Raw genomic sequence first — 27544 nt, forward strand, 5'->3', positions numbered from 1 at the left:
TATTACTTGGCATGTAGTTATTTGCATATTGAGCCATGGTTTATCGGACATCCATCTATCCGTGACATTTTCTTCTGAGTTTGCTCATATACGAGGGGTGATTGATAAGTTCATGACCTAAGGTAGAAGGAGTCAATTTTAGAAAACCTAGCACATTTATTTTTCAACATAGTCCCCTCCTACATTTTCACACTTAGTCCAGCGGTCGTGGAGCATACGGATCTTGGACCTCCAGAAAGTGTCCACAGCAGGGGTGATTGATAAGTTCATGGCCTAAGGTAGAAGGAGATGAATTATACAGCTCTCGTTACGTGCACATGCAGTTCAACTCTTTGAGTGATTATGCAGAAAGATTGCGGTTAATAACTCGTTAGTTAATATCTCATCGGGGTGATTGATAAGTTCGTGGCCTAAGGTAGAAGGCGATGAGTTATTAACTTCTAACTTTCTGCATAAGGTCAGGTAGCAACTTGGGAGAGAAATAAACAGACCATGTTTCAGGCCGAGGCTCTTCATCAAGATCTTGATAGAAGGCCTTATCCCAGAACGTTGACTGTTTACTCCTTTCCCTAACTGCTGCCTGATCTGCAGAGTTCCTCCGGCACTCTGTGAGTGTTCGTCAAGATATCCAGCGTCTGCAGAATTTTGTGGATTCACATTTGCACTTTGGTTATTTGTCAGTCTTGTTTGTGTGTAGTTTTTCATTGATTCTATTGCCTTTCTTTTTTCTACTGTGAATGCTTGCAACAAAATGAATCTGTGGTGGCATATACTTTGATAATAAATTTACTTTGGATTTTAAACTTTGAACTTGATGGTTTATTTGCATTGATTTTGAGTTGCTCGTGTTTCAAAGTTCAAAGTAAATTTATAATTGAAGTATGCATACTATATAGAACCTTAGGATTCATTCCCTTACAGGCCAGTCACAAGTCAAGGAAACCCAATAGAAGCCATTAAAAAAAGACTGTCAAACACCCAATGGGCAGAAAACCATCTAGTTGTGTAAACAACAAAAGCCAGCCAAACAACTGAAGTGGACAAAAGTGAGTCCACAGCCATGAAGCCAGTCATCACTGCAGCCGATTCGGGAGACTGTTGGCTGCAGGCCACAGCCTCAGTTCAGCGTAGAGATGAGTGAACCTTACTAAGTAGTGAGCTGAGCCAGCCCGTTCCTCGCGTCTGGCCCCTGCACTCTGACCTTTTCAATCTGGCCCGGTGCTTAAATCATCCAAGCCTTGGGTCCTTGGTCATTCCTCTCTCTCGGACCCGGGCGCCACCACCTCGATTCACCTTGTACTCAACCTTTCCAACTGGTTCATTGTTACTGTCCACAGTATTCAGCAAATCTGGTCTAACTTAACATTTGCCTTCTTCTTCAGGCTGCTGTACAATATTAGTGTACAGTCCAGCTTTGCAATGAAGTACTGTAGTACAGGAGCCTCAGGACTCACACCACCAGGTTCAGGAAGAGTTATTACCCCTCAACCATCAGGCTCTTAAACCAAAGTGATTAACTTCACTCGCCCCATCATTGAAATGTTCCCATAACCAATGGATTCACTTTCAAGGACTCTTCATCTCATGTTCTCAATGTTTATTGCTTATTTATTTATTTATTATTCTTATTTCTTTCTTTTTGTATTTGCGCACTAGTTGAATGCCCTAGTTGATATGGTCTCCTATTGATTATGTTATGGTTATGGTTATAATTCTGATTTATTGATTATGCGTGCAGGAAAATGAATCTTGGGGTTGTAATTGGTGACATATACGTACTTTGATAATAAATTTACTTCAAACTCAAGCTGTCCACATCATGGAAACCTGCCTGCGTTTGGCCTATATCGCCATTGACCTTTCCTGTCCGAGAGCCCATCAATCATATTTTAGATATCGTTATACCTGCCTCTACCAATTTCTCCAGCTCTTCATTCCATATACCTACCTCTGTGTGAAAAGATTTACCCTCAGGTCAACTTTGAATCTTGCCCCTTGACTTTCAGGCTCCCCTACCCTGGGGAAAAAGACTGCCACCATTACCCCTCATGATTTTATAAACCTTTACAGGGTCAGACCTCAGCCACCTATTGTCCAGGGAAAATTGCCCCAGCCTGTCCAATCTCTCCCTATAGCTCAAGCTGCCAGAACTCATTAACATCTGCAATCTTTCTGATTTAATAACATCTTGGCAATCAGAATGGCACTCAATATCCCTGTAAAACTTTCCTATCCATGTTCCTTCCTGCCTAGTATGTCCAAAATACAGTAAGGAGTGGCTTCAGATTTGAGGAGTAAAATTTCTAAACTTGCAGAAGCTTGGAATCAATTGTAAACAATGTGGAACACACCAGTCCTCATCGAGGGCCAAGTGGTGGAAAGGGTGAGCGGCTTCAAGTTCCTGGTGTCAGCATCTTAGAGGATCTATCCTGGGCCCAACATATTGATGGAATCACAAAGAAGACACAACAACTGCTATAATTTATGATGAGCTTAAAGAGATTTAGTATGTGACCAAAGACTTCTGCTCGAAAAGTCTTTGAGACCAAAGAGCAGATTTCTACACATGTACTATGTTTGTTTGTTTATTTAACTTCATATTTCTTATTGTAACTTACAGTAACGTTTTAATGTTTGTCACTGTAAAAAATTTCACAACGTATATCCGTGATAATAAACCAGTTCTGAGGATGACAAGGTGCACGTGGATTGACTGAACGAGCAGACACGGCATGTGATTATTGCTTCTGAAAAGTGTGAGGCGAGCACAGCTGAAGCTGGTATGATGGAAGCCTTCAAGAGGTTCTTAGATAGCCACCTGAAGTGCAGGAAACAGAGGCATATGGACATTGTGTAGGCAGAAGGGATTACTTCAGTCAGGCATTTGAATCAGAATCAGGTTTATCATCACTGACATATGTTGTGAAATGCGTTGTTTTGTAGCAGCAGTAGAGTCATCATCATCATTATGGGCCATGTCGTGTGACGTGAGCCTTCCTGTCCACGTGGGTTGCTCAACGATTGCACTTCTTGTAATCTTCAGGCACCTGTCCCTCCTCCCTGATGGTAGTAATGAGAAAAGGCCACTCCCAGATGGAGAGGTTCCTCAGTGCTGGATCATCACCATGGTTACGTGCCGTGCCATATGACGTGGGCAGTCATGGTCCTATGACCGCAATGTCCTTGGCAAATTTCTCTACAGAAGTGGTTTGCCATTGCCTTTTTCTGGGCAGAGTCTTTACAAGAGGGGTGACCCCAGCCATTATCAATACTCCTCAGCGATTGTCTGCCTGGCATCAGTGGTTGCATAACCAGGACTTGTGATATGCACTAGCTGCTCATACAACCACCCACTACCTCCACCAATGGCTTCACATGACCCTGAACAGGGGCTAAGCAGGTGCTACACCTTGCCAAAGGGTGACTTACAGGCTAATGGAGAAAGGGAGCACCTTACACCTCCTTTGATAGAGACATATCTACACCCCACCACCCAAGGAGTTTAGTGCAATACATTTTAAAAATCTCTGTACTTAAAAGAGGAATAGTGAGGCAGTGTTCATGGGTTCATAGACCATTCAGAAATCTGACGGCGGAGGGAAAGAAGCTGTTTCTAAAATTAAAACAGATTTAATTAGTTTGACACATCTTGGGCTGAAGGGCCTGTTCCTGTACTCTTACTGTTCTGTATTCTACATTCTGGAAGAGGGTATACAGTACTGTGCAAAAGACTTAGGCACCCTAGAGTTTTTGTATGATTTCAGATAGTATGGCCTCCACAGGGCCCTGATCTTAATATCATTGAGGTTGTCTGGGATTACCAGGAGAGACAGAAGCAAATAAGACAACCAAAATCTGCTGAAAAACTGTGGCACATTCTCCAAGGTGCTCGGAACAACTTACCAACTGATTTACTTATAAAACTGCACAACAGTGTACCTAAGAGAATTGGTGCAGATATAAAGGCAAAGGATGGTCACACCAAATATTAAAAACAAGAGAAAATCTGCAGCTGCTGGAAATCTGAGCAACACGTACAGAATGCTGGATGAACTCAGCAGGCCAGGCAGCATCTATGGAAAAAAGTACAGTTGACATTTCGGGCCAAAACCCCTAGGGCTGGTGAAGGTATTCAGCTGGAAACGTCGACTGTACTTTTTTTCCATAGATGCTGCCTAGCCTGCTGAGTTCCTCCAGCATTCTATGTGTGTTGGTCACATCAGATATTGATTTGATTTAGTTTTTTAGCTGTTTAGCTCTTTATGGTAATTTTTTGATATTTAGAAACTTTCCATTGTTTTTGAAGGCATCTCCACTTGACAGAATTCTCTTTGACATGTACCTAAGACTTGCACAGTACGTGTGCATTTTCCTTGAGCATACTGAGAGAGAGAGAGAGAGATGGAGGGGATCAGTGGATACAGGTTTAATGGAGACGGCTGAATTAGGTGACGATCATTGACAAATCTCATAGGATCCAGAGCTAAATCTGTTCATTTCTGCCGTCACTGGAGCCCAGTCTTTCTGCCATCATCAGATTCTCTCTCACGCCACGCCAAACATGAAATGTATAAAATCATGTAGGACATAGACAGGGTGAATGCACACAGTCTTTTACCTAGGGTTGGGGAGTCAAGAGCGAGAGACCGTAGGTTTAAGGTGCGAAGGGAAAGTTTAATAGTAACGGGGGGGGGGGCAGTAATTGTAGCATCCAGAGAGTGGTCAGTATGTGGAATGAGCTTCTAGAACAGGGGCTCTTAACTATTTTTATGTCACCGATCCCTTTGGCTGTCCAGTGAAGCCTATGGATCCTTCCTCAGAATAATATAGTCATAGTCATACTTTATTGATCCTGGGAGAAATTGGTTTTCGTTACAGTTGCACCATAAATAATAAATAGTAATAAAACCATAAATAGTTAAATAGTAATATGTAAATTATGCCAGGAAATAAATCCAGGACCAGCCTATTGGCTCAGGGTGTCTGACCCTCCAAGGGAGGAGTTGTAAAGTTTGATGGCCACAGGCAGGAATGACTTCCTATGACGCTCTGTGCTGCATCTCGGTGGAATGAGTCTCAGGCTGAATGTACTCCTGTGCCCAACCAGCACATTATGTAGTGGATGGGAGACATTGTCCAAGATGGCATGCAACTTGGACAGCATCCTCTTTTCAGACACCACCGTGAGAGAGTCCAGTTCCATCCCCACAACATCACTGGCCTTACGAATGAGTTTGTTGATTCTGTTGGTGTCTGCTACCCTCAGCCTGCTGCCCCAGCACACAACAGCAAACATGATAGCACTGGCCACCACAGACTCGTAGAACATCCTCAGCATCGTCCGGCAGATGTTAAAGGACCTCAGTCTCCTCAAGAAATAGAGATTTAAATATATAAAATCAAAGGCATCGGGTTACAAAAAACACCAATTATATTGAAATACAGTTATCAAAATATTTAAAAAAACAGATTTGTGATATAGTAATACTGCGTATGTGCTTCTTTATTAATACATTAAATAATAAGACTATACATTTAAAATACAGGCAAGTTAAAATTAATTTTTATTTTGAAAATAAAATAAACGCCATCACCGATAGCGATATGCTAACGGTTATGCTACTCTGCCACCCAAGCTTATTGGTCGTAAAATCCTCCGTGACACCCTGAGCTTGTAAATAATTCTTTGTATTTCTTTTTACGACCACCCATTACCTTTTATGGGATCTTTCTGTGCACAAATTGGATGCAGTGTTTCCAATGGTAACTTGAAAGTAATTTTGGCTGGCCGTCAAGTGTTATGAAGAGCTCCATCATAAATTCAAGTTTTGTTTTGTTGGCAAAGGTTCCTGTGAGTGAAATGATTGATGTGGAGGGTAGATGTCAAGTACAGTTCAGATCCCTGCTTGGGGCTGCGGGAGTGTCTGCCGTGGTTTGTGGCGAAAGGGGAAACGTTTCCTGTGGAGAGTTTTTCTTTCCTCAGTGTCACTCTGCACATTACCTCTGGCCCATGTGCAGTTTTATTCAGGGCATATTCAAAATGCAACAACTGAACTCCTTCTTCAAAGGCTTTTTTTGACGTAAAATGCTTGTGGTTAAATGGCACCGGATGTTAGTTTCCTGGCAGAATTCCTAATTAAAACCATTTCAGACCAATGTTTTACAATAAATAGCTGATTAATGTGTCTTAAAAATCAAAAATAGAAATTCCAATCTGCTTTAACCCTTCATGTGCTGATGGTTCCAGAGAATTCCTTTACTCTGTAGTGCAAAGTTGAAAGTGAATTTATTATGAAAGTACATATGTGTCACCATATACAACCTTGAGATTCATTTTCTTGCGGGCATACTCAATAAATCCAGTAATGGAATCTATGAAAGACCATATCAACAGGGCAGCACAAGAAAAGAAAAAGAAATGATGATGGTGGTAATAATACATAAATAGATAGATAAATAAATAAATAGATAAATAAGCAAGCAAGCAAGCAATAAATATAGAGAACATGAGATGTAGAGTCCTTGAAAGTGGGTCCATAGATTGTGGGAATAGTTCAGTGATGGGGCAAGTAAAGTTATTCTCACTGGTTCAAGAACCTGATGGCTGAGGGGTAGTTACTGTTCCTGAACCTGGTGGTGTGAATCCTGAGGCTCCTGTACCTTCTTCTTGAATAAGCATCCAGAAGAGAGCGTGTCCTGGCCGGTGGGTGTCCCTGATAACGGATGCTGCTTTCCTGCAACAACGCTCCATGTATGTGTGGTCAGTGGTGGGGAGGGCTTTGCCCATGACGGACTGGGCCATATCCTCTAATTTTTGTAGAATTTTCTATTCAAGAGCATTGGTTTCTTCATACCAGGCTGTGATGCAGCCAGTTAATCTACTCTCCACTGCACAGCTATAGAAGATAGTCAAAGTTTTAGATGTCACATCAAGTTTTTGCAAACTCCTAAAGATGTCAAGGAGCTGCCATACTTTCTTCATAATTGCACTTATGTGCTGGACCCAGGACAAGTCTTCTGAAATTATAACACCGAGGAAAGTAAAGTTGCTGATCCTCTCTACCTCTGAACCTCTGATGAGGACTGGCTCATGGGCCTCCAGACAATAATCAGCTGCTTGGTCTTGCTGACATTGAGAGAGAGGTTGTTGTTGTAGCTGCACTCATTCAGATTTTCATTCTCCCTCCTGCCTGCTGATTCATCACCACCTTTGATTTGGCTCACAACAGTGGTGTCATCAGCAAACAAATATGGCATTGGAGCTGTGCTTAGCCACACAGTCATAAGTGTAAAGTGAGTAGAGCAGGGAGCTAAGCACACAGCCTTGTGGTGCACCTGTGCTGATAGAGATCATGAAGGAGATGTTGTTGCCAATCCAAACTGACTGCGGTCCACAAGTGAGGAAATCCCGGATCCAATTGCACAAGGAATTATTGAAGCCAATGTGTTGGAGCTTATTGATTAGTTTTGAGGGGATGATAGTATTGAATGCCGAGTTGTAGTTGATAAGGAGCATCTTGATATATGTATCTTTGCTGTCCAGATGTTCCAGGGTTGAGTAAAAAACCAATGAAATAGCATCTGCAGTGGACCTGTTGTGCTGGTAGGCCAAGTCACTTCTCAGGCAGGAGTTGAAATGTTTTATCACCAACCTCTAAAAACACTTCATCACTGTGGATATATGTGCTACTGGATGATAGTCATTCAGGCAGTTTGCCACGTTCATTGTCGCCTGCTTGAAGCAGACGGGTGCCTCAGACTGTCGAAGCAAGAGGTTAAAAATATCAGTGAACACTCCAGCCTGTTGATGAGCACAGGTCTTTAGTACTTGGCTAGATATCCCATCTGGTCTGATGTTTTCCGTGGGCTCATTCTTCTGAAGGATGCTCTCACGTTGGCCTCAGAGACAAATCACAGTGGGCTGAAGAATTTTATAATGGGCCATCAGGGCCTGTGGGAGTGTGTGATGGATCATCAGGGCCTCTGGGAATGTGTGATGGATCATCGAGGCCTGTGGGAATTTGTGATGGATCATTGAGGGCTGTGAGAATTTGTGATGGATCATTGAGGGCTGTGGGAATTTGTGATGGATCATTAGGGGCTATGGGAGTTTGTGCAAAAGAAATTAAATTATTTGTCTTGCTTTGTTTTTCTCTTCCAATCAATTGAATATTTTACTTTGAGGCACAGTTTGGTAACAGGCCCAATGAATCCACAATGACCAAATACATCCATGTGTCAAACTAACCCATACATTTTTGGATGGGGGGAGGAAACCCTTGTGGTCACAAAGAGAACATGCAAACTCCTTACAGACTGCGACATAACTGAGCCCGGTTTCCTTGTGCTGCAATATAATTACACTAACCGTTACGTAAGGGGTATTTCAATAGGCATGACTTGGTGGTTGGGAGAAGGAGATTCAAGATTAAAGTTAGGCTTTATTTGTCACACGACATGGAAGCAGACAGTGAAATGCGTCGTTTGCGTCAACAACCAACATAGTCTGAGGGTGCGCTGCGGGCAGCCCACAGGGGTCACCATGCCTCCTGCGCCAACATAGCTCCCACAGAACTTACTAATCCTAGCCCATACGTTTTTGGAATGTGGGAGGATACTGAAGCACCCAGAGGGAACTCACCCAGTCATGGAAGAAAGTACAAATTTCTTACAGACAGAAGCAGAATCGAACCCAGGTCGCTGGTACTGTAATACCGTTATGCGAACCGTTATGCTACCGTGTACCAGGTTGCTGGTTCTGTAATACTGTTACGCTAACCGTTACACTACCGTGTACCAGGTTGCTGGTTCTGTAATACTGTTACGCTAACCGTTACACTACCGTGTACCGGGTTGGTAGATTCTCGTTTAGTCAGGGCATGAGAGGTTATGGGGGGAAGGCGGGAGATTGAGCCTGAGAGGAAAAATGGATCAGCCATGATGAAATGGAGGAGCAGATTCGATGGGCCAAATGGCCTAACTCTGCTCCTGTATCTAATGGAAATACATACTTACCCTTATGCAGTTCTTAAAGAAAGTTAAACTTTTATTCCATTGCCTACTTGGAGTGGAGGAGTGCATCTTCTAGACAAGTTTAGAGTCAAAGAAAATACAGCCCTTCAGCCCTTCAGCCTAATCAGTCCATGCTGACAATGTTGCCCTCCCAGCTAGTCCCAACTTTCTGCATTCAGCCCTTATTCCTCCCAGCCGCATCTTTCTAAGTACCTGTGACCTTAATCGAACTGCAAGATTAAAGGGGCCCTGTTGGCCCTGTTGGCAATAGTAAACAGGCCTCCCAACAGTAGCTGGGATGTGGGCCACAGATTACAACGGGCGTGTCAAAAGGGAAATTTTATGATAGTCATGGGAGATTTCAACATGCAGATCAATCAGGAAAATCAGATTGGTAATGGTTCTCAAGAGACTGAGTTTATTGAATGCCTGCAAGATGGTTTTTTAGAGCAGTTTCTCGTTGGGCCTGCTAGGGGATCAGCTATACTGGACTGGGTGTTATGTAATGAACTGGAGGTGATTAGGGAGCTTAAGGTAAAAGAACCCTTAGGAGACAGTGATCACAATATGATTGATTTCAACTTGAAACTTGATAGGGAGAAAGTAAAGTCTGGTGTAGCACTATTTCAGTAGAGTAAAGGAAATTTCAGTGGTATGAAAGAGGAGTTGGTCAAAGTAAATTGGAAAGAGATGCTGCCAGGAATGACAGCACAACAGCAATGACATCAGTTTCTGGAAAAAAATGAGGAAGGTGCAGGATAGATGTATTCCAAAAACAAAGAAATACTCAAATGGCAAATCTTCCCTGATGAACCTGTTGGAATTGTTTGATGAGATTACATGTAGGATATATCAGAATCAGAATCAGGTTTATTATCACCGGCATGTGTCGTGAAATTTGTTAACTTAGCAGCAGCAGGTCAATACAATACATAATATAGAAGAAGAGAAAAAATAATAAAATAGTAACAATAATAAATAAATAAATCAGTTAAGTAAATCAATTACGTATATTGAATAGATTAAAAATTGTGCAAAAATCAGAAATAATATATATTTTTAAAAATGAGGTAGTGTTCATGGGTTCAATGTCCATTTAGAAATCAGATGGCAGAGGGGAAGAAGCTGTTCCTGAATCGCTGAGTGTGTGCCTTCAGGCTTCTGTACCTCCTACCTGATAGTAACAATGAGAAAAGGACATGCCTGGGTGCTGGAGGTCCTTAATAATGGACGCTGCCTTTCTGAGACACTGCTCCTTGAAGTTGTCCTGGGACTTTGCAGGCTAGTACCCAAGATTGTGCCAACTAAATTTACAGCCCTCTGCATTTTCTTTCGGTCCTGTGCTGTCCACAGTATGTCTATAGAAGTTTATAAAGGGGATGCAGTGGATGTTGTATATTTGGACTTTCAGAAGGCCTTTGACAAGGTGCCTCACGTGAGACTGCTTACCAAGTTAAGAGTGAGCCCTTGGTATTACAGGAAAGTTACTGGCATGGTTAGAGCATTTGCCTGATTGGTAGGAGGCAGTGAGTGGGAATAAAAGGGTCCTTTTCTGGTTGGCTGCCAGTGACTAGTGGTGTTCCGCAGGGGTTGTGTTGGGACCACTTCTTTTTATGCTGTATGTAAATTATTTAGACGATGGAATAGATGGCTTTGTTGCCAAGTTTGCAGATGATACGAAGATTGGTGGAGGGGCAAGTAGTGTTGAGGGAATAGGTAGGCTGCAGAAGGACTTAGATTAGGAGAATGGGCAAGAAAGTGGCAAATGAAATACAATGCTGGTAAATGTATGGTCTTGTACTTTGGTAGTAGAAATAAATGTGCAGACTATTTTCCAATTGGGAAGAAAATACAAAGATCTGAGATGCAAAGGGACTTGGGAGTCCTTGTACAGAACACCCTAAAGGTTAACTTGCAGGTAGAGTTGATGGTGAGGAAGGCAAATGCAATGTTAGCATTCATTTCAAGAAGTCTAGAATACAAGAGCAGGGATGTGATGCTGAGGCTTTATAAGGCACAGGTGAGGCCTCACCTTGAGTATTGTGAACAGTTCTGGGTTCCTCATTAAAGAAGAGATGTGCTGGCATTGCAGAGTGTTCAGAGGAGGTTCACAGGGATGAATGTGGGAATGAAAGACCATAAGACCATAAGACAAAGGAGTAGAAGCTGGCCATTGGAACCATCAAGTCTGCTCCACCATTTTATCATGAGCTGATCTATTCTCCCATTTAGTCCCACTCCCCTGTCTTCTCACCATAACCTTTAATGCCCTGGCTACTCAGATACCTATCAACCTCTGCCTTAAATACACCCAATGACTTGATCTCCACTGCCGCCCAAATTCCACAGATTCACCACCCTCTGGCTAAAAAAATTTCTTTGCATCTCTGTTCTGAATGGATGCCCTTCAATCCTTAAGTCATGCCCTCTCTAACTAGACTCCCCCACCATGGGAAACAACTTTGCCACATCCACTCTGTCCATGCCTTTCAACATTCGAATTAAGGTCTCAATATTTATTGTTTATTTATTATTATTATTATTTTCTCTGTATTTGCACAGTTTATAGTCTTGTACACACTGGTTGTCCATTTTGTTGTGTGTGGTTTTTCATTGATTCTATTGTGTTTCTTTGTTTTCACTGTGAATGCCGGCAAAATAAAAAAGCTGAGGATTGTATATGGTGACATATATGTACTTAGATAATAAATTTACTTTGAACTTTGAACTTTTGAGATGTGGCAACCAATTTACCAAGTGTTCCTTAAATGATGCTATTATACCTGCCTGAACCACTTCTTCTGGCAGTTTGTTACATACACTCAGCACCCTCTGTGTGAAAAAGTCACCCCTCAGGTTCCTTTTAAATCCTTACCCTCTCACTTTCAAAGTTCAAAGTAAATTTTATTATCAGAGTACATAAATGTCATCACATACAACCCTGAGATTCATTTTCTTGTGTTCATTACTATAGCATCGTAATTATAACAGGATCAATGAAAGATCAACTGGAGTGCAACAAACTGTGCAAATGTGTATATACATAAATAACAAGACCATGAGATAAAGAGTCCTTGGTGAGATCATTGGTTGTGGGAAGATGTCAGTGGATGGGCAAGTGAGTGTAGTTATCCCCTTTTATTCAAGAGCCTGATGGTTGTGGGGTAGTAGCTGTACTTGAACCTGGTGATGTGAGCCTTGAAGCTCTTGTACCTTCTACCTGATAGCAGCAGCGAGAAGAGAGCATGGCCTGGGTGGTGAGGATTTTTAATGATGGATGCTGCTTTCCTACGACAGCATTTCACATAGATGTGCACAATGGTTGGGAGAGCTTTACCCGTGATGTACTGGGCTGAATCCACTACCCTTTGTAGGATTGTCCATTCAAAAGCATTAGTGTTACCCTTTGCCCTATCATTTTGAACTCCTCTTTCCTGGGGGATAGAACTGTTAATGCGTACCTTACCCTTGCCTATCATAATCTTCATGTTTCTATAATGTGTGCCTTATTCTCCAACGAATTAAGACCTATCCTGATCAATTTGGTAATTCTATTTGGCATTTTAATCCTATCTTCCCTACAACAGGGCGACCCAACCTCTATACCATATGCAGTGACATTAAACCTGATGCTGATTCTGATAGACAAAATACCAAGAAAAGCCTCGCATGGAAGAATATTAAATATTAATCATGAATATCTTCCTGCAACCTGAAATTAAATTTAGCTTCAGCCAGTGGGATGAGGAAAGTCCATGGGAGAATAAGTTGCCAGTCTCAGTCCTGATCACATTAAACATCAAGTCAAGCAAAAATTGGAAATCTCACTCAAATAGATGGAAATATATTGTTCAAACAGAGTCAGAATCTGGTTTATTATTGCTGATATCTGTTGTGAAATTTGTCATTTTGTGACTGCAGTGCAATGTGATACTTAAAAATTACTATAAATTACAATAGATAGATAGATAGACAGCTGGATAGTTTGATAGTGAGAAAGATAGATCAATAGATAGATATTTGGATAGATTGATAGTGAGAAAGGTAGATAGATTGATAGGTACATAGATAGATAGATCAATAGATGGATATTTGGATAGATTGATAGTGAGAAAGGTAGATAGATTGATAGGTACATAGATAGATAGATCAATAGATGGATATTTGGATAGATTGATAGTGAGAAAGGTAGATAGATTGATAGGTACATAGATAGATAGATCAATAGATGGATATTTGGATAGATTGATAGTGAGAAAGGTAGATAGATTGATAGGTACATAGATAGATAGATCAATAGATGGATATTTGGATAGATTGATAGTGAGAAAGGTAGATAGATTGATAGGTACATAGATAGATAGATCAATAGATGGATGGACAGCAAAAGAGAAATAGTGAGACAGTGTTCATAAACCATTCAGAAATCTGATGACAGAAGGCAAGTACTAGATGTTGAGGTGCCAGGCTGCGAATAACATTGTCCAAGACAGAAAGCCCTTTCTATCTGACTGTGCTAGGGCTCATTTGTGTCTTTAATATCTGAAACAAAGTGACCAGGAAAAACAGAATTTCATTGTCCACTTCATAAAGTGACTTCACTGATATAACTATTAGAGTCAAATAGAATCTTAGAGCACTACAGCACTGAAAAAGACTCTTTGGTCCATCTAGACTTACCCCTAACCCTAACTCCAAATTACCACAGTCTCTTGTGGAAGAAGCTTTTAATTTAATTTGTGAATGGGTCATTTATGACTGAACATAATCTACAATGTGTGGTGAATCTGTGGAATTCCTTGCCACAGACAGCTGTGCTGGCCAAGTCATTGGGTATGCTTGAGGTGGAGGTTGATAGGTTCTTAATTTATCAGGGAGTCAAAGGTTATGGGGACAAGGCAAGAGAATGTAAACAAGGTTGAAAGAGTGCAGAGAAAATTTACAAGGATGTTGCTGGATCTGTAGGCTCTGAGTTATAAGGAAAGATTGAATAGGTTAGGACTTTATTCTTTACAAACATAGAAGATTGAGAGGAGATTTGATAGAAGTATGCAAAATTATGAGGGGTATAGATAAGGTAAATACAAACAGGCTTTTTCCACTGAGGTTGGGTGGGACTACAATCAGAGATCGTGAGTTAAGGGTGAAAGGTGAGAAATTTAAGGGGAACATGAGGGAAAACTTCTTCACTCAGAGGGTGGTGAGAGTGTGGAATGAGCTGCCAGCACAAGTGGTGCATGTGAGCTCAATTTCAATGTTTAAGAGAAGTTTGGATAGGTACATGGATGGTAGGGGTATGAAGGGCTGTGGTCCTGATAGGAGTAGGCAGTTTAAATGGTTTCAGCGTAGACTAGATGGGCCGTAGGGCCCATTTCTGTGCTGTTATCCTCTGATTCTATGAATCTCATGTGGGTGAGAGGGATAATAAATTAACCATGATGTAAAGGTGGAGCAGACTCGATGGGCTGTATAGCCTAATTCTGCTCCTATGTCTTATGGTCTTGCAAAGGAACCTCTGTTGTTGGGTCATTCCTTGTGTGTCTGCTGCATAGAACCCTTTGTGGAAGCCATCAGGAGGGAGGAGGGCATAAGAGGGGTGACGCTGCCAGGCAGTGGAGGGACTCAAATGAAAACCTCCCTGTACATGGATGACGACACCGTCTTCTGCTCTGATCCGAGGTCAGTTCGCAGGTTGATTGGCACCTGCGAACAGTTCGAGCTAGCGTCGGGGGCCAGGGTCAACCGCACGAAGAGCGAAGCCATGCTCTTCGGCAACTGGCCCAACCGATCCAGCGTCCCCTTCACCATCAGGTCTGACCACGTGAAGGTGTTGGGGATCTGGTTCGGAGGGGCCGAGGTGTGCAACAAGAACTGGCGGGAGCGGACTGCCAAGGTGAAACAGAAACTGGGACTGTGGGGAGGGCGCTCCCTGTCGATAACGGGCAAGAACCTGGTCGTCAGGTGTGAGGTGCTCTCAGGGCTGCTGTACTTGGCGCAGGTGTGGCCTGTCCCCCACTCCTGCAGCTTGGAAATCACCCGAGCTGTCTTCAGATTCATCTGGGGATCCAAGATGGAGCGGGTGAGACGGACCGTCATGCACAAGTCCCTGGACAACAGGGGCAAGAACGTCCCCAATGTCGCCCTCACCCTGATGGCCAGCTTCGTATGTGGCTGCATCAGGTTGTGTGTAGAACCCAGGTATGTGGGCACCAAGTACCACTATGTGCCCAGGTTCTACCTGTCGCCCTGGCTACGAAGGATGGGTCTGGCCCCACTCCCGTGCAACGTCCCAGTCAGCTGGTCGTTGCCGGCATACCTGTCCTACGAAGCAAAGTTCTTCCAGGAGAACGCCTTTGACCACAGGGCCATCAGGCAGTGGTCGGCACGTGATGTCCTGCAGGCACTGCAGGAGAAGGACGTGATGGACACAGTGGGGTGGTTCCCTGAGCAGACTGTCCAGTTCATCTGGCAAAATGCCTCATCGCCAGATCTCACCAACAGGCACCAAGAACTCGCCTGGCTGGCAGTGAGAGGGGCCCTCCCAGTCAGAGCCCTCCTGTACGCCCGGAACGTCGTCTCCGCACCCCACTGCCCACGGGAGGACTGCAGTGAGGAGGAGTCTGTGACCCACCTCTTTGCACACTGTCAGTTCGCAAAGAGGGTGTGGAGGAGGATGGACGGGCTAGTGTCACGTTTTATCCCCAGAAGCGGCATAACAGAGAACTCTCTGATCTACGGGCTGCTCCCGGGGACGCACACAGAGACCAACATCCGGTGCTGCTGGCAGATCATCAACTTGGTGAAAGACGCGCCTTGGTCGGCCCAAAACTTGATGATCTACCAGCACATGGGGATGTCCGTGGCAGAATGCTGCCGACTGGCACATTCTCGGCTGCAGGAGTACGTGCTGAGGGACGCACTGAAACTCGGTGCAGCCACCGCAAGGGCCCGGTGGGGAAGGACCACGGTATAGGTTTCTCCATCCGTGGGAGTGAGAGGGGTCGGTGGGCGGGGAGTATACCCCTCAACAATGATATGGTAAGCTGAACTACTGGAGTGCCACGTGGGTGGCTATAAATACGGATATGTACTGACTATAATGGAAACGTATGTAAAGGATGAAAAGTTATTGAATGGTTTATTGTATATATTTATTTTTGAATAAAGTATATTCTGAAACAAAAAAAAATTCCTTGTAACATCTGATTTGCCTTTCAAAGCTGCTTCTCACTTGACAAAGTCAAAGTTAAGTTTATTGTCAAATGCACAAATACATGTATGCACAGATTTAAGGAAAGACTTAATTGCAGCAGCATCACAGGAACACAGCATCAGATAAGCAGTATTCATGGGGAAAGAATTATACATAATTTTTACAAGAATACATAATTAGAACAAAAACAAACTAGGTCCATTGTAGTGCAAAGTGATCGGAGTGGTCAGAGTGTTGCTAAACTCTGGTAGTGATTAAGGTTGTCCTGGTCAGTTCAAGAATTGAATGGTTAAAGGGAAGTAGCTGTTCCTGAACCTGGTGGTGTGGGACTTAAAGCTTTTGTACCTCCTGTCTATGGTAGCTTCGAGAAGCTGCCATCTTTGATGATGGGTGTTGCCTTTTTGAGGAAGCACCTCCTGTAAATTTGAACAATGGTGCTCATGATCGATTGGGCTGAGTCCACTGCTCTCTGTAGTTTCTTACATCCCTGCACATTCAAATTGCCCCACCGGATCGTGATGCAACCAGTCCGAATGCCATCAACAAACTAGAGGCTGGGTGTGTGGGTTCTGGAGGGATTTGTGTGGTCCGGATCAATCGGGAACCGTTTAATTCCCACAATTCGCTGGGTTTCACAGTGTGTCTGGAGGAATGTTGTTTGCCAGTACAGGCAGTCAAGGTGTTGAAGTGGACTGAAGTGTTCCAGTAATGTACTGCTTGGGGCTGAAGTGGACATCAGAAAGATGATTGTGCTTGCATTTAGGCAAGGGAATAGTTCAGAGTGGAGAACGAGGTGTGTGCTGCTGACCCTCTCCTCTCTCTGATACCACTTTTTTGCACTTGTGTTGGCCCCACTTGATTAGGGTAAAACTGACCATAGACTACTCATTTTTCAGAATTAGAATCAGGTTTATTATCACTGATGTATGTCGTGAAATTTGTTGCTTTGCAGCAGCAGTACAGAACAATATATAAAATTATTATAAACACGAGAAGTCTGCAGATGCTGGAAACATAAAGCAACACCCACAAAATGCTGGAGCTCAGGAAGTCAGCAGGATCTGTGGAAATGAATAGATAGTCGATGCTTCTGGCTGAGACCCTTCTCAGGAATAACAAAGAAGGGGGAAGATGCCAGAAAAATTATTATAAATGATAGTAAGAAATACATATATTTAAACAAGTAAATAAGTAGTGCAAAAATAGTGAGGTGATGTTCATGGGTTCATTGTCCATTCCGAAATGTGATGGTGGAGGGGAAGAAGCTGTTTCTGAAACGTTGAGTGTGCTGGGTTGCTGTGCTATGCGGCTTGTTGGGCAGAAAGGGCCCAATCCACGCTGTATCTCTAAATAAGTAAGGTTCCTGAATGGTCCATGAGCTCTACCTTGCTATTTCTCTTTTACGCTACGTATTTATTTATTTTTTATTGTGGTGTTTTTATTCTAGTTTTTTTGATGCCTTGCGCAGTGTTGCTTTCACACAACAACAAATTCCACAACTTGATTCTGACTCTGTTTCCGTCTTCACATTTAAAATTAATCTACTTTCTTTAGTTTCCTAAAGATTTTAAAAATCTTTGCTGAAGAGATATATACTTAGAGTTGTATACTGCATACATACTTTAATAATAGATGCACTTTGAATCTTTGAATTTTTCATCTACTCTTGTCTGGCTTCCTTTTTTCACATGGATATGCAAGATGTTTTCTCTCACAGTGTACAATACTTTCTAAACTGTCTGCTTGCTTTCCCCCTCCCTGAGCTCTGCTCTATCCGTGGAGATGTTACAAGTTCAGCCATCGTATTTATTCATTAGCATCTCTTCGATCCTTTCAAACGTTGATACCCTCTCCCCAGAGTTGTCTTTACTCCAGTGAAGATTCAGTTAATGCAAGGCTGGTCCGGGACTGCATGTTTCTGTTCACTTTGGGGTTTGTTATCGTTTAATCAGATAACCCTGAAAGGTTCAGATTTAGGAAACCGGATCCTCCTTGACATTTTATTGTATCTTTTATATTTTGACTCCCACCACCCCTCCTCCATGATCTGCTAGGAATGGGCTGAGGATGGCTTATGTTCGGGAATTGAGTCAGTGATACTGAACGTGGAGTGAAATCAGTATTCCTGCTCAGGTTAACATGTATTTAGGGATATTGCTTCCTGCACCTCAGTGCAAATCTATACTTAACAACTCCCCCTCTCTCAAGTTTTTCAAATGTATTTCATAAATAGAAAAAGATAAATGTATCACTCATTTGTTAGAAGAAAGGTATAATTTGATAGTTTATTTGTTTCAAATTTTATTTAAACATTTACTGGCTTTTAGGTTCTCAAAATCAATATTGAAGTGTGCGGATTTATAATAGTTCCAATTAAAATTTATTCCCGTTGAATAAAGGAATAGTACCAGATGATTGGAAGGAGGCAAATGTTAATCCTTTGTTCAGGAAAGGAAGTAGGGATAACCCTGAGAATTATCTTCAATGGTGGACAAACTATTGGAGAGAATTCTTAGAGAAAGGATTTATGAGTATTTGGAAAAGTGCAATCTGATTAGAGATAGTCAGTATGGCTTTGTGAGGGGCAGGTCATGCCTCATGAGCCTGGTTGAATTCTTTAAGGATGTCAGATTGCCAGCAGGTGGTAAGAGTGGGCTCCCTCACCTCTGTCGCTCTGACCCTCAACATAGGTACCCCTCAGGGCTGTGTCCTAAGCCCCCTCCTTTGCTCTCTCTATACCCATGACTGTGTCGCCACCCACAGCTCCAATCTGCTAATTAAATTTGCTGACGACACTACACTGATTGGCCTATTCTCAAATAATAATGAGGCAGCCTACAGAGAAGAAGTCATCACTTTGACACAGTGGTGTCAAGAAAACAACTTCTCCCTCAATGTTGCAAAAACAAAGGAGGTGTTTTTTTAAATGCTATTCATCAAGTTACTGGATTGTTGTAAATATCTATATGGCTCACCAACTGGTATTGGAATTGGCATATTATTGCCACGTACTGGGATACAGTGAGAAGCTTGTCTTGCATACTGTTCATACAGATCCGATCATTACACAGCGCAGTGAAGTAGAACAAAAGAAAGATTAGCCTTGTTTGTCATATGCACATCGAAACATTGAAATATACAGTGAAATGTGTCTTTTGAGTCAACAGCCCACAACTAGAATAGGACCAATCAAGCATGACAGTGTAAAAGTGTGTATGGAACTGGAGGAGATAGCAGAGGTACTTAATGAATACTTTGCTTTGCCTACGGAAAAGGATCTTGGTGATTGTAGGGATGGCTTACAGCAGACTGAAAAGCTTGAGCATGTAGATATTAAGAGGACGTGCTGGAGCTTTTCGAAAGCATCAAGTTGGATAAGTCACCGGGACCGGACAGGATGTACCCCAGGCTACTGTGGGAAGCGAGGAAGGAGATTGCTGAGCCTCTGGCAATGATCTTCGCATCATCAATGAGGATGGGAAAGGTTCCGGAGGATTGGAGGGTTGTGGATGTTGTTCCCTTATTCAAGAAAGGGAGTAGAGATAACCTTGGAAATTATAGACCAGTGAGTCTTACTTCAGTGGTTGGTAAGTTTCCTTTACTTTACTTTACTTTATTGTCGCCAAACATCTTGATACTAGAGCGTACAATCATCACAGCGATATTTGATTCTGCGCTTTGCACTCCCTGGAGTACAAATCGATAGTAAATATTAAAAATTTAAATTATAAATCATAAATAGAAAATAGAAAAGGGAAAGTGAGGTAGTGCAAAAAAACCGAGAAGCAGGTCCGGATATTTGAAGGGTACGGCCCAGAACCAGGTCAGGATCCATTCAGCAGTCTTATCACAGTTGGAAAGAAGCTGTTCCCAAATCTGGCCATACGAGTCTTCAAGCTCCTCAGCCTTCTCCCGGAGGGAAGAGGGATGAAAAGTGTGTTGGCTGCGTGGGTCATGTCCTTGATTATCCTGGCAGCACTGCTCCGACAGTGTGCAGTGTAAAGTGAGCCCAAGGACAGAAGATTGGTTTGTGTGATGTGCTGGACTGTGTTCACGATCTTCTGCAGCTTCTTCCAGTCTTGGACAGGACAACTTCCATACCAGGTTGTGATGCACCCTAGAAGAATGCTTTCTACGGTGCACCTATAAAAATTAGTGAGGATTTTAGGGGACCGACCAAATTTCTTTAGCTTTCTCAGGAAGTAAAGGCACTGGCAGTGGAAGTTGATGGAGAAGATCCTGAGAGGCAGGATTCATGAACATTAATGAGAGGCATTATATGATTAGGAAGAGTCAACATGGCTTTGTCAAAGGCAGGTCATGCCTTACGAGCCTGATTGAATTTTTTGAGGATGTGACTAAACACATTGATGAAGGTAGAGCTATAGATGTAGTGTATATGGAATTCAGTAAGGCATTTGATAAGGTACTTCATGCAAGGCTTATTGAGAAAGTAAGGAGGCATGGGATCCAAGGGGACAGTGCTTTGTGGATCCAGAACTGGCTTGCCCACAGAAGGTTGTAGATGGGTCATTTTCTGCATGGAGGTCGGTGACCAGTGGTCTGCCTCAGGGTTCTGTTCTGGGACCCTTACTCTTCATGATTTTTATAAATGACCTGGATGAGGAAGTGGAGGGATGGGTTAGTAAATTTGCTGATGACACGAAGGTTGGGAGGTGTTGTAGATAGTGTGGAGGGCTGTCAGGGGTTGCAGCAGGACATTGATAGGATGCAAAACTGGGCTGAGAAGTGGCAGATGTGGGTCAAATATGATGCAGAATATAGCATTAATGGTAAGACTCTTGGCAGTGTGGAGGATCAGAGGGATCTTGGAGTCCGAGTCCATAGGACACTCAAAGCTGCTGTGCAGGTTGACTCTGTGGTTAAGAAGGCATATGGTGCATTGGCCTTCATCAATCATGGGACTGAGTTTAGGAGCCAAGAGGTAATGTTTCAGCTATATAGGACCCTGGTCAGACCCCACTTGGAGTACTGAACTCAGTTCTGGTCACCTCACTACAGGAAGGATGTGGAAACCATAGAAAGGGTGCAGAGGAGATTTACAAGGATGTTGCCTGGATTGGGGAGCATGCCTTATGAGAATAGGTTGAGTGAACTCGGCCTTTTCTCCTTGGAGCGACGGAGGATGAGAGGTGACCTGATAGAGGTGTACAAGATGATGAGAGGCATTGATCGTGTGGATAGTCGGAAGCTTTTTCCCACGGCTGAAGTGACTAGCACGAGAGGGCATAGTTTTAAGGTGCTTGGAAGTAGGTACAGAGGAGATGTCAGGGGTAAGTTTTTTACACAAAGAGAGGTGCATGCATGGAATGGGCTGCCGGCGGCGGTGGTGGAGGCGGAAACGATAGGGTCTTTTAAGAGACTCCTGGACAGGTACATGGAGCTTAGAAAAATAAGAGGGCTATGGGTAACCGTAGGTAATTTCTAAGGTAAGGACATGTTTGGCCCTGCTTTGTGGGCTGTAGGTCCTGTATTGTGCTGTAGGTTTCTTAATTTCGATGTTTCTAACTTCCTAACCCGTACGTATTTGAAATGGGGGAGGAAGCTCACGAAGGAAACCCACGCAGTCACAGGGAGAACATACAAGCTCCTTACAGACAGCAGCAGAAACTGAACCAGGACTGAGGTGCTGTAATAGCGCTTCGCTAACCGCTACGCTACCATGGCACCCATAAGTTTTAGAGGAGCTATAGAAATTCACAGGATATAATTTTGAAGGATAAACAAGAGAAAATCTGCAGATGCTGGAAATCTGAGTAACACACACAAGATGCTGGAGGAGCTCAGCAGGCCAGACAGCATCTGTGCCATCCTGCGGAAGGGTTTTGACCAGAAACGTCGACTGTACTCTTTGCCGTAGATGCTGCCATAGAAGCATAAACACTTTTTCGAAGCCACAGTGGCTTTTTCCTGTGGCAATTTAATTCAATTTGATTCAATTCTGGACCGAGAAAGGACTGAGGGAGAATTGCTCTTTGAATGCTTGGCTTGTCAGGTCTCTCTCTGCTTTAGCTGTTATTATTGGCCCAGGAAATTTGCTCCCACTACCCATCGCCCCCCCGCCATCTTGATACCTCCCCGACATGAAGGTGCCTGATTTGCCGGCAATTTTAAAGGTCTCGGTAATTTCCTGAATCAACTGTTGTGAGAGAGGTAGGAAATATCATGTAAACTGTGGTGCAGATGGGCCTGGGGTAGGGCCAGTGAGTTGTGTGTTATTAATCAATTCCAGTCTTTGAGCTGAAGGCGATTTCTTGGAAATAGAAGAAAATTATTCTGTTGAAAAGAAGGATTTAAATCTGAACTTCACTTCACTGGGCTTCATTCTGTTGTCATTTTTTCCTAGCATGAGATGCACAGAACATTGCTGAGGAGACAGGGACATGGGGCATCAGGTGTTTAGTTGGAAATAAAGCTGGTAAACATAGAACATTACAGCACAGTATACACCTTTCAGCCCACAATATTGTGCTGACCTTTTAATCTACCCTAAGATCATTGTGTATTCATCCAACCATTCCCTGCTACACAGTTACTGCCCACTACACCACAGGGGTTTAGGGAAGCAATGAGAGTCCACCGTCTCTGGTGGTGTTCAGGGCTTCCCTCGTTGTGTCAGGACTCACCAAAGATTGACTTCTGGCTTGAGTGGGTACTAAGGAAGGCAAAACCAGGCTTGAGATTCATTTCCAGAGGACTAGAATATAAAACCAAGGATATAATGCTTAACACGAGGAATTCTGCAGATGCTGGAAATCCAAGCAACACACATCAAAGTTGCTGGTGAACGCAGCAACTTTGTCCTGACGAAGGGTCTCGGCCCGAAACGTCGACTGTACCTCTTCCTAGAGATGCTGCCTGGCCTGCTGCGTTCACCAGCAACTTTTATGTGTGTTGCACGTAATGCTTAATAAGGCATTGGTCAGATCACATGTAGAACTTAGAACAATACAACCCTTTGGCCCACAAAGTTATGCTGAACCAATTAAATTAGTAATCAAATGGCCAGCCAAACTAATCCCTTCTGCCTGCACAATGTCCATATCCTTCCATTTCCTCACATTCATGTGCCTATCTAAACACCTCTCAAGTCCCTAACATGGAGTATTGTGAGCTGTTTTGGGCCCCATATCTAAGAAAGGATGTGCTGACATTGGAGAGGATCCAAAGGAGGCTCATGAAAATGATTCTGAGAATGAAAACGTTAATGTATGAGGAGTGGTTTGATGGCTCTGGGACTGTACTCACTGGACTTTAGGATGAGGGGCGACCTCTGTAATATATTGAATAGTTAAAAGCCTAGCTGGAGAGGGTATGGAGAGAATATTTCCTATAGTGGGAGAGTCTAGGACCAGACTAAAAGGATGTTCCTTTAGAACAGAGGTGAGAAGGAATTTCTTCAGCCAGAGGTTGTGAATCTGTGGATTTCACTGCCACAGACATCTGTGAGGACAAGTAATTGGGAATATTTCAGGCGGAGGTTATTAGGTTCTTGATTAGTAAGGGTGTCAAAGGTTACGAGAAGAATGGGATTGAAGGGGAAGATACCATACATCAGCCATGATCAAATGGCGGAGCAGACTCCTGAATGGCCAATACCACCAGACTCAGAAACAGCTATTTCCCCCAAGCTGTCAGGCTGACCAACACCTCCACCCGTTAACACCCCCCCACTACTACCATTAAATACACATCAACCACTCCTGGAGTGAGTGGCCTAATTTAGCTCCTGTGTCTCATCGTCTTATGGTCTAACAGCTCACTCAGTAAATTCACCCAACACACTGGCCAAAGGAAACTTTGACATGAAAGGGAAGCCTCGAGATGGGCTTTTAGTGGGTTCCCCTTAACAAGTTGACAGTTTAAACGTTAACGCGCATTCGTGGAGGGGAGCCGGGATAAACGTTTTGCTGCAATCGCAGATCAGCAAATTTCTCTGTAACAACTTCAGATCAAACATCAAACGAGTGACTGGAGACTGACCTTTGATGTATTAATGCTGATAATTGACATAATTTCAGGAAAACATGAAAAGCTTCCTCTATGTGACCGTATAGTGACGCCGCACACTCTACACAAGGAAATATATGTCCCCACAATAACACAGGATGTCTTCAATTATTTAATAAATTATAATTTTTTTTTAAGGAGTCGAATCTTAACTATTTTGCTATTTCCTCTTGAGAGGCACAGGATAGATCCTGCACACTGATTTATTTCAGTGAGGCTGGCTTGAGGACATGTAATTTTAAGTGGACTTAAGATTTTGCACATGGGTCATATTTCTTTCTGCATGTTCTTGGTTCCAAAGTTATTCCCTGCATGGTAATTATTTCTTTCCTTAAATTAGGTGCTTTACTTTTAGGTGTGTGCCTCTCCCACCCACTCAGTAGATTCAAGATTCAAGCGTAACACGCACAACATGCTGGAGGAATCAGAATCAGAATCAGGTTTAATATCACTGACATATGTCATGAAATCTGTTGTTTTGCAGCCTCAGTACATTGCAATACATAATAATAATGCATAGTAATAAAAACTATAAATTACTGTTGTACAGTTAATAAGTTAAATTAAATACGCAGTCCAAAAAGAGTAAAGAACAGTAGTGAGGTAGTGTTCATGGGTTCAATGTCCATTCAGAAATCGGATGGCAGAGGGGAAGAAGCTGTTCCTGAATCATTGAGTGTGTGTCTTCAGGCTTCTGTACCTCCTCCCTGATGGTAGCAATGAGAAGAGGGCATGTCCTTGTGTGAGGTGGGGTGCCCTTAATGATGGATGCCACCTTTTTGAGGCATCTCATCTTGGCAGTGTCCTGGATGCTGGGGAGGCTAGTGCCCATGATGGAGCTGACTGAGTTCACAACTTGCTGTAGTTTATTTCGATCCTCTCCAGTGCCCCACCCCCAATCCCAGATAGTGATGTAGCCAGTAGGAATGTTCTCCACGGTACTCTGTAGAATTATACCAGAATGGTGATACAGCCAGTAAAAATGCACTCCACGGTAATCTATAGAAATTTGTGATTGTCTTTGAAGACATACCACATCTCCTCAAACTCCTAATGGAATATAGCCACTGGCATGCCTTCTTTGTAACTGCATCAATATGTTGGGCCCAGGGTATATCTTCAGAGATGTTGACACTCAGGAACTTGAAATTGCTCACCCTTTCGACTTCTGATTCCTCAATGAGGATTGATGTGTGTTACCTTGTCTTAGCCTTTCTGAAGACCACAATCAGTTCTATGGTCTTACTGGCGTTGAGTGCAAGATTGTTGCTGCAATACCACTCAACCAGCTGATCTATCTCGCTCCTGTACGCCCTCTCATCACCATCTGAAATTCTGCCAACAGTAGTTGTGTCGTCAGCAAGTGTATAGATGGTGCTTGAGCTATGCCTAACTACATAGTTAAGGGAGTAGAGCACTGAGCCAAGCACACAATCCTGAGGTGCACCAGTGTTGATTGTCAGTGAAGTGGAGCTGATACTTCTGATCCGCACTGACTGTTGTTTTCAGGTGAGGAAGTTGAGGATCCAGTTGCAGAGGGAGATACAGAGGCCCAGGTTTTGGGGCTTTTTAATCAGAACTGTAGGAATAATTGTGTTAAACTCTGAGCTGCAGTCTATAGACAGCAGCCTGACGTATTAGTACTGTCCAGGCAATCCAAGGCTGCATGAGAGAGCCAGTGGAATCTCGTCCACTATAGACTATTGTGGCAACAGGCAGTGGGTCCAAGTCCTTGCTTGAAGGCAACCTGACTTCGGTCTCTGAGACAGAAATCACAGGGTCACTGGGTGCTGCAGTTTTATTCGCCGTTTCAAAGCATGCATTAAAGGTGTTGCGTTCATCTGGGAGTGGAGCACCACTGCCTTTCATGATGCAATGGCCTGTAAACCCCACCAGAGTTGATGTGCATCCAATTCTGCATCTAATTTAATTGGAATTGTTCTTTCGCTCTTGAGGTAGCCCTTCATAAGTTTTTTTTCTTTTTTTAATCTTTTTATTTGTTTTCAAGTTCATAAACATAATAACAACAGAGATATAAAGAGATTGGAATTACATTATTGGTATAAGCATATACAAGAGAAATTACAAATAGTACAAGTGTAATAGACTTCCAAACTCTTAATATAATTAATCATGAAGAGAAAAGAAATAAAAAGAAAAGGATATCACAAAGAAAAACCCCAAAAAAACAGGGAGGAAAAAAAACAAACAGAACAAAACAGGGCTGAACCAATATATTAGATTGAATACATTCATTAATGTCATCAACTCCACTCCTCTATTCATATATTCTAAGTTATTAAAAAGAATTCGGAAAAGGTCAAACTACATCATATGAAAATGTTGAATAAATGGCTTCCAAGTCTCTTCAAATTTAACCGAAGGATCAAAAATGACACTTCTGATTTTTTCTAAATTTAAACATAATATACTGTAGTTTGAGAAAACCATTGAAATGTAGTAGGTCCAATTCAATAAAATGGACCTTCTGGCCATTAATGTAACAAATGCAATCATCTGACAGGCTGAAGAGGATAAAGAGCTATGTTCCATCATTGGCAAACCAAAAATTGACATAATAGGATGGGGTTGTAAGTCAAAATGCAAAACTGTTGAAATGATATCAAAGATATCTTTCCAAAATTTTTCCGAGAGGGCAGGACCGGAACATATGAGTCAAAGAAGCCATCTCAGAGTGACATCTGTCACTCAAATAGGATTTATATGGGAATGAAAATGAGCTAGTTTATCTTTAGACATGTGGGCCCTATGCACTACCTTAAATTGTATCAGTGTATGTTTAACACATATAGAGGAAGAGCTAACTAATTGAAAAATTTTCTCCCTTTTCTCTATAGGTAAGTGAGGTTGAAGTTCCCTTTCCCATTCATTTTTAATTTTATCAGATATACCTGGCTGTATTTTCATAATTATATCATAAATAGTTGTTATTAATCCCTTCTGATAAGGATTTAAGCCTAAAATTTTTTCCATGAGCCCTTCATAAGTTGTACCTGGCCTTTTTATATAGTCCTGGATCACCAGGTTTGAATGTCGCAGATCTGGGCCTCGGCAGACTACGAATCTCCTGGTTCATCCTCGGCTTTTGATTTGGGTATGTATGGTCCATTCTCGTAAGCACACACTCATCCACACAGGTTTTACTGAAATCAGTGACAGCCGTGGCGTATTCATTCTGATTCGAAGATGAATCCCTGAATACTGTCCAGTCCACCAACTCAAAGCAGTCCGTACGTCCTTAGTCCTCCCTACTGATGTGTGGTCCTC

At 42.7% G+C, this 27544-nt stretch overlaps 1 protein-coding gene across 2 annotated transcripts in view; it reads left to right on the forward strand.

Moving 5' to 3' along the window:
* Positions 1-27544, forward strand: part of eefsec (eukaryotic elongation factor, selenocysteine-tRNA-specific) — a 496741-nt gene that overhangs the window by 319466 nt on the left and 149731 nt on the right. The window lies entirely within an intron of this gene.

Source organism: Mobula hypostoma, chromosome 15 (assembly GCF_963921235.1).
Source record: "Mobula hypostoma chromosome 15, sMobHyp1.1, whole genome shotgun sequence".
Taxonomy (NCBI): Eukaryota; Metazoa; Chordata; class Chondrichthyes; order Myliobatiformes; family Myliobatidae; genus Mobula; species Mobula hypostoma.